Source organism: Chlorocebus sabaeus, chromosome X, assembly GCF_047675955.1.
Source record: "Chlorocebus sabaeus isolate Y175 chromosome X, mChlSab1.0.hap1, whole genome shotgun sequence".
In the NCBI taxonomy this organism is placed as follows: domain Eukaryota; kingdom Metazoa; phylum Chordata; class Mammalia; order Primates; family Cercopithecidae; genus Chlorocebus; species Chlorocebus sabaeus.
This window is the reverse complement of record NC_132933.1, coordinates 41,700,290-41,707,807: the sequence shown is the minus strand read 5'-3', so window position 1 is coordinate 41,707,807 and position 7,518 is coordinate 41,700,290. Positions and strand designations below refer to the sequence as shown.

The window sequence follows — 7,518 nt, the reverse complement described above, 5'->3', positions numbered from 1 at the left end:
GGTTGCAGTGAGCCGAGATCACACCAGTGCACTCCAGCCTGGGCAACAGAGTGAGACTCCATCTTAAAAAAAAAAAAAAAAAAAAAAAATTCTGTCCAATGATTACCCATTAATTAACTCAATTTAATGTCAGTCCATGATTTTGAGTTGCTTAAAGATCTTGGAAATAATCTTCAATCTGGCCTACTTCAAAGCATAATAGCTGTTGATATAAAATTTGTCAGAGTAATGATTTCATTTTCTTGAATATAACTTTACATCTTTTATAATCATAAACATTTTTTGGAATAATGTCAATTTATTTGATCAGTAAACCTATGCAAGTTTAGGAAAAAAAATCCAAGTAAAATACAATTTATGCTTGTATTTCACTTTACACTAATAAGTCAGAAAAAACCATAATTGTCAAAATAATGTTAATTATGTAATCTTGGTTTCTGAATTAGTTTCTGTAAGAAATGTTTTGTTAAAGTCTAGTACATTTAAGGTATTACAAGTCAATTTGTTTGTTTTCTGGGAACTTAACATTTAATTCATATATGTACTTATGTTCTCTATTCAGAACAGTGCTCCTTTATTTTTTTATTTTTAATATATAAAAAAAATTTTTTAAAGCCATCAGCAGCTTATATTCCCAGGCAGTCTCCCATCCAAGTACTAACCAGGCCCCACCCTGCTTAGCTTCACGAGATCAGATGAGATCAAGCACATTCAGGGTGGTATTGCCATAGACTAATTTAATATCTTATAGGAAAAAGTTTCACAGATTCAATGAGATGTAAAGGTCTTTCTGAATTATAGCCACACAGATTCATAGAGAACTTATAACTTCAGATCTACAACTTCAGGCACAGATCAAGATTAAACATAGAAACACAAATATTTGCCAATCCTGATATCAAAAACTATTCTTCTTCCTGGCAGCATAAATTTTTAATTGACTTGAAGACAAAATTGGCAGACAGACAAAACTCATAAGGGAATTCTGTTGTCTCTTGCCTAACAGGAAATAGTACTTTATAATACATTACTATTAATCTATATAACCCATTAATGCAGAGATTGAATAATCATGCAATAATATCAGATTCCCAGCTATTGCTGCTACCAAATGGGAATAACCTAGTGGTCATATATAAATTAGAAATAAAATAATAATCCCCAAAGTAACCCAGGAAGGAGAATAACAAATGAAACAGAGTGTACAAAGTTAAAGTTCATTGGTTGCTTTGATTTACCTCAGGGAGGCAAGAAAAGACCTGCCCAGGCTTAAACAGCTCAAGAGCTGGATTTCTTCAGTAAGTTGCTTCCGAGATATGTGATCTTGAGCAAACAGCTTAACTTCTTCCATTCTGTTACTCCATAGGGAAGTTGTGTAATTAAAATATGATGATGAACATGAAGACATTTAATAACACTGTAAAGTGCCATACAAATGTTAGTGATAAATATAAGAATCAATATGATCAGTACAAGATGTGACATTAACATTAAATATGGATTTATATTATGTATTAAGAATTTTATTTTTTCCTGCTTTGTCATCAAACAGCAGAATATTTGCTCTTGGAGTTATAGAGTGTATAGTTAAAAGACCTAATCTGAATCTGTTATTTTCATTATAAGTGAGAAAACTAAGGCTCAACAGAGGTTAAATGATTTATTTGAGGTCATACAGCTAGAGTAGCAGGGTGGTGTAATATCTAGGACACATTGGTCTATTCTGCTTCTATTCTAATGTATCATCTAGAAGTGGTTTTGTAAACTATTTTTAGGGTTTTATTTTAATAGTAAATGTATTTCTTTCTTAGTCCACATATAAGAAATGGTCTCTGTAGCTTATTGTGCTTTGTGGTATAATTCATAGCAAATGAGGCATTATAGTCTCTGATTCATGTGTAGAAATCTTAAGTCCTGGATTTTTTTTTTTTTTTAGGACAAGTAATACTTTTGAATATTTGTGTCTTTATATTTCACTAAATATTCATATTTTATTCTCTATTTGGGCAGAAAATGATTATGCTTGTTTCATTATTCAACCATGACTTTTCTATATTTATTGTTATAAAACTGTAGTTTCACCGTTATCATTAATTTTGTTAACAAAAGACCATGAGGTCTGCAAAGGAAAAACAAAGAAGAGTTTTCTTTTCTTTTTTTTTTGAGACAGAGTTTCACTCTTGTCGCCCAGCCTGGAGTGCAATGGTGCAATCTTGGCTCACCGCAACCTTCGCCTCCCAGGTTCAAGCGATTCTCCTGCCTCAGCCTCCCGAGTAGCTGGGATAACAAGCATGCACCACCATGCCCGGCTAATTTTGTATTTTTAGTAGAAACGGGGTTTGTTCATGTTGGTCAGGCTGGTCTCGAACTCCCGACCTCAGGGGATCCACCCGCCTTGGCCTCCCAAAGTGCTGGGATTGCAGGAGTGAGCCACTGCACCTGGCCGAAGAGTTTTATTTTCTAAAAAACAATCACAGCCTCTGTTGTAAACTGAAAGCATGCTATCGGGAAAGTTCCCACCCCAGCCCTCAGTCAGGTCCACATGTGCAAATGAAGAGTGCAAACTCTTTCAGCCTGAATTGGTTGAAAACTGCTGACTACCAAACGGGTAGTTTTCAAACCAGAACCAGAAGTCTCTGTTGGATGCTCCTTTCAGGCTGCTGGTGGGAGTTTTCCTGCCACTGTGTCTCAGCTCCAATTACTGGTTACAGGCACTGCCTTAGCTCAGAGGCTCAAACAGGATGTTCATCTGGAACTGCCCTGTCTGGGAACTATTTTAAATTTTAACATGTCAAAAAATGTCTAAAATACACAGAATTCCCAAAGCTATGACAATCAAGGCAAAAATAAAGTAAATGTAAGGGCTGAGCATATTACTCATACAGGCCTGGTCTGGAATCCTGGGTTAGTTGTCAACCTTATATGTTGTCTTCTTGGCCTGGAGATGGGGTTTTAGTAATCTGAATTTGGTATTAAACACTGGCATTGATGTCCAAGATTCTCCAGGAGTTGGTGCCATTTTTAGGTGAGATATATGTATCCAAGAGTCAATACACTGTAACTTGGCAGCACAGAGATTGATTAACAGTACCTGAAAAGAGTTCTTCTTCCAACAGGGCTGAAGGTAGTCTTTCAATTGATGTCTCTACCAACATACATGATCACTAGGGTGGAGGCTGCGATGCTAGAGGTCGCCATCTGATTTGGGCCTGTAAAAGGATTCCACAACCTGGTGGTGGTTAGTCTTTAAAGCTTTGACAAGGCCTTGGTAGTAGGTTAGGAAGTCTCCCTATAACTGAGCAGGGAAAACATTTCTTCAGCCAGGTACATCAGCAGACCAGCAACGATCTCAAAAGGGGAGAGACAGTGTTTCCTAGTAGGTGTGGATTGTAAAACTAGCAATGTCAATGGGAGGGCCTTATGCCAGGGCAGGTTAAAAATACGTAGGTTCTTCGTAAATTGGGTTTTTATAACCCCATTTATCTATTCAACCAGCCCAAAAGATTGGAGTGGTATGCATAATAAAAATGCTGCAGAATGGGCTAAATGTTCCAAATTTTTGCTAATACTTGGTCAGTTAAATGAGTTCCTTGGTTACTATAAAGGGAGTTACTTGTAGGGCTGTAGCTTCAGCAGCTGCATCAACAAGATGCTTGCCCTTACTGTCTTCAGAGTTTTCAGGGGAGGGTCCTTGGATCTCGATAATGGCAAGAGATAATAGAGCCTGAATAGCTTTTAAAAATGTCAAAACAAAAATCTTTATTTTTAATAGGTTGTCTGGAGGAGGTCAAAAAACCTCATTGTTCCCAGGGCATACGAAATTATGTGCAACCCAAAGGCAAATCTACCATCTGTATAAAATGTTAGTTGTTTTGCCTCCAGCCAGCAAACAGGCTCATGTGAGGGTATGCAATTCTGTTTGTTAAGCTGACCAGACTGTGGGTAGGGGGACCTATTCAATAGTCTCTGCTAGGGAAACTATGGCATATCTTGTGAGGTAAGAGCCAGCAGGGCTCTTGAGAGAAGACACGTCAGTGTACTAGACAAAGTCCAGGTTGGGTAGAGGCGTTTCCTTTGGGTATATGCTGGTTTGTAAAAGGAGGGTATCTGTAAAACTGACACAGTCACAGGATGTCTTCCATTGGATATGGTAAAAGGGTTTTAATAGATTGCAGTGGGCAATGGCTAAATTGAGAGAAAAAGAAAATAGTATCTCATAGGAAGTCAATCGGCTGGCTGAAAGATGTTGGGTATGATGAAAAGTGAGGAGGCTTTCAGTGGAATGAGGGGCATACATAGTGAGAGGGAACTGTATGACTATTTTTTAGTGGCCTTTACAAACATAGAAGTAATAGCAAAGGTTCTCAGATAGGGGGGCAATACTTGTGCCACAGGGTACAGCTATTGACTATAATAGCCAATCAGTTGATAGTTGCCCTCAAGGGGCTAAGGCAAACCCCCTAATGTGTTACCCTCTCCTTCATGCACAAAAAGAGAAAATCATAATAATTTGGATGTCATAAGGTAGGGGTAGTGGACAATTGAGTTTTTTAAACTTGGAAAGCTTGTTCACCATCAGTAATCCAGACAAGGAAATGGGGAAAAGAGGCTTTAAGTAAGGAATATAACAGTTGTACCATTAGAGAGAAATTAGGTTCCATATTCTGCAGTAATGCACAGGCCCTAGAAATTCTCTGAGCTGCCTTTTTGTAGCAAGTAAGGTGAGGAAAAAGATGACTTGAATGTGAGAGGGATCAAGGCTTAGCCCTGAGGAAGTTAATACATATCCAAGAAATTTAGATGAATCTTGACCAAATTGTAATTTTTCTTTAGAGACCTTATGACATTTATTGAGGGTCAGCTGACAGAAACAAAATGAAGAGTGTCAGCAAGGTAAGTGTTTTGAGAGGGCAAACATAAAAGCATATCATCAATATATTGTTACAGGGTTGAACCTTATAAAAAGGTTACCGTTTTCAGGTCTGCTCAAAGAATCTGGAAAAAATAGATAGGGCTCTCAGTATATCCCTGAGGAAGCACTGTCCATGTATATTGCTGGCCTCTCCACATGAAGGTGAAAAGAAACTTTCAGGTAAACAGGGATGCTGAAAAAGGCAACACAGAAGTCAAGAGTAGAGACATATTGGGTGTCAGAAGGCACATTATGTAAGAGTGTGGGTGGATCAGGCACAATGGGGTGTCAGGAATAACAATATTGGTTACAGCTCTAAGTTGTTGAACAAACCTCCATCCTCTCCCATTATTTTTCTGCACGGGTAAAATTGAGGTATTGCATGGGCTAGTATAGGGGACAATGAGTCCCTTAGAAATAAAATAATCAATAATAGGTTCCATGCCTGCTAATGCCTCAGAATTGAGGGGGTATTGTTTCGCATTTAGAAGAGAATTGTTAGGATCTATCTGAATGAAAATTGGTGGTGCTGAGTGAAAAAGACAGATATTGGTATTCGTTTTTGCCCAGTGGTTCATGCCTGTAATCCTAGCACATTGGGAGGCCAAGGCGGGAGGACTGCTTGAGCCTAGGAGTTTAAGGCCAGCCTGGGCAGCATAGTGAGACCTCGTCTCTATATGTAAAAAATGAGCCAGCTGTGGTGGCGACCACCTGTGATCCCAGCTACTCAGGAGGATGAGGTAGGAGAATCACTTGAGCTTAGGAAGTCAAGGATGCAGTGAGCCATGGTTGTGCCACTGCACTCCAGCCTGTGTGACAGAGCAAGTCCCCCTTGTTTTTTGTTTTTGTTTTTGTTTTTTAAAGTAGAGGTCTCAAGTGAGTTTATTCCTAAAATAACACATTTCTCTTATGGGTAAAAAATGTTGGCTTGATATTTGTGGGGGGGGCGGAGCAAGATGGCCGAATAGGAACAGCTCCAGTCTCCAACTCCCAGCGCGAGCGACACAGAAGACCGGCGATTTCTGCATTTTCAACTGAGGTACTGGGTTCATCTCACTGGGGAGTGCCAGACGATCGGTGCTGGTCAGCTGCTGCAGCCCGACCAGCGAGAGCTGAAGCAGGGCGAGGCATTGCCTCACCTGGAAAGCGCAAGGGGGAAGGGAATCCCTTTTCCTAGCCAGGGGAACTGAGATACACAACACCTGGAAAATCGGGTAACTCCCACCCCAATACTGCGCTTTAAGCAGACAGGCACACCAGGAGATCATATCCCACACCTGGCCGGGAGTGTCCCACACCCACGGAGCCTCCCTCATTGCTAGCACAGCCGTCTGTGATCTACCGGCAAGGCAGCAGCGAGGCTGGGGGAGGGGCGCCCGCCATTGCTGAGGCTTAAGTAGGTAAACAAAGCTGCTGGGAAGCTCGAACTGGGTGGAGCTCACAGCAGCTCAAGGAAACCTGCCTGTCTCTGTAGACTCCACCTCTGGGGACAGGGCACAGTAAATAATAACAAACGCAGCAGCTCTGCAGACGCAAACGACTCTGTCTGACAGCTTTGAAGAGAGCAGTGGATCTCCCAACACGGAGGTTGAGATCTGAGAAGGGACAGACTCCCTGCTCAAGTGGGTCCCTGACCCCTGAGTAGCCTAACTGGGAGACATCCCCCACTAGGGGCAGTCTGACACCCCACACCTCACAGGGTGGAGTACACCCCTGAGAGGAAGATTCCAAAGCAAGAATCAGACAGGTACACTCGCTGTTCAGAAATATTCTATCTTCTGCAGCCTCTGCTGCTGATACCCAGGCAAACAGGGTCTGGAGTGGACCTCAAGCAATCTCCTACAGCTACAACCTACAGCTGAGGATCCTGACTGTTAGAAGGAAAGCTATCAAACAGGAAGGACACCTACACCAAAACCCCATCAGTACATCACCATCATCAAAGACCAGAGGCAGATAAAACCACAAAGATGGGGAAAAAGCAGGGCAGAAAAGCTGGAAATTCAAAAAATAAGAGCGCATCTCCCCCGGCAAAGGAGCGCAGCTCATCGCCAGCAACGGATCAAAGCTGGACGGAGAATGACTTCGACGAGATGAGAGAAGAAGGCTTCAGTCCATCAAATTTCTCAGAGCTAAAGGAGGAATTACGTACCCAGCGCAAAGAAACTAAAAATCTTGAAAAAAAAGTGGAAGAATTGATGGCTAGAGTAATTAATGCAGAGAAGCTCACAAACGAAATGAAAGAGACGAAAACCATGGCACGAGAAATACGTGACAAATGCACAAGCTTCAGTAACCGTCTCGATCAACTGGAAGAAAGAATGTCAGCGATGGAGGATCAAATGAATGAAATGAAGCGAGAAGAGAAACCAAAAGAAAAAAGAAGAAAAAGAAATGAACAAAGCCTGCAAGAAGTATGGGATTATGTAAAAAGACCAAATCTACGTCTGATTGGGGTGCCTGAAAGTGAGGGGGAAAATGGAACCAAGTTGGAAAACACTCTTCAGGATATCATCCAGGAGAACTTCCCCAACCTAGCAGGGCAGGCCAACATTCAAATCCAGGAAATACAGAGAACGCCACAAAGATACTCCTCGAGAAGAGCA

At 41.1% G+C, this 7,518-nt stretch overlaps 1 pseudogene; it reads right to left on the bottom strand.

Moving 5' to 3' along the window:
• Positions 1-613: 613 nt before the first annotated feature.
• LOC119621030 (5S ribosomal RNA) lies at positions 614-733 on the bottom strand (annotated as a pseudogene).
• Positions 734-7,518: the final 6,785 nt, after the last annotated feature.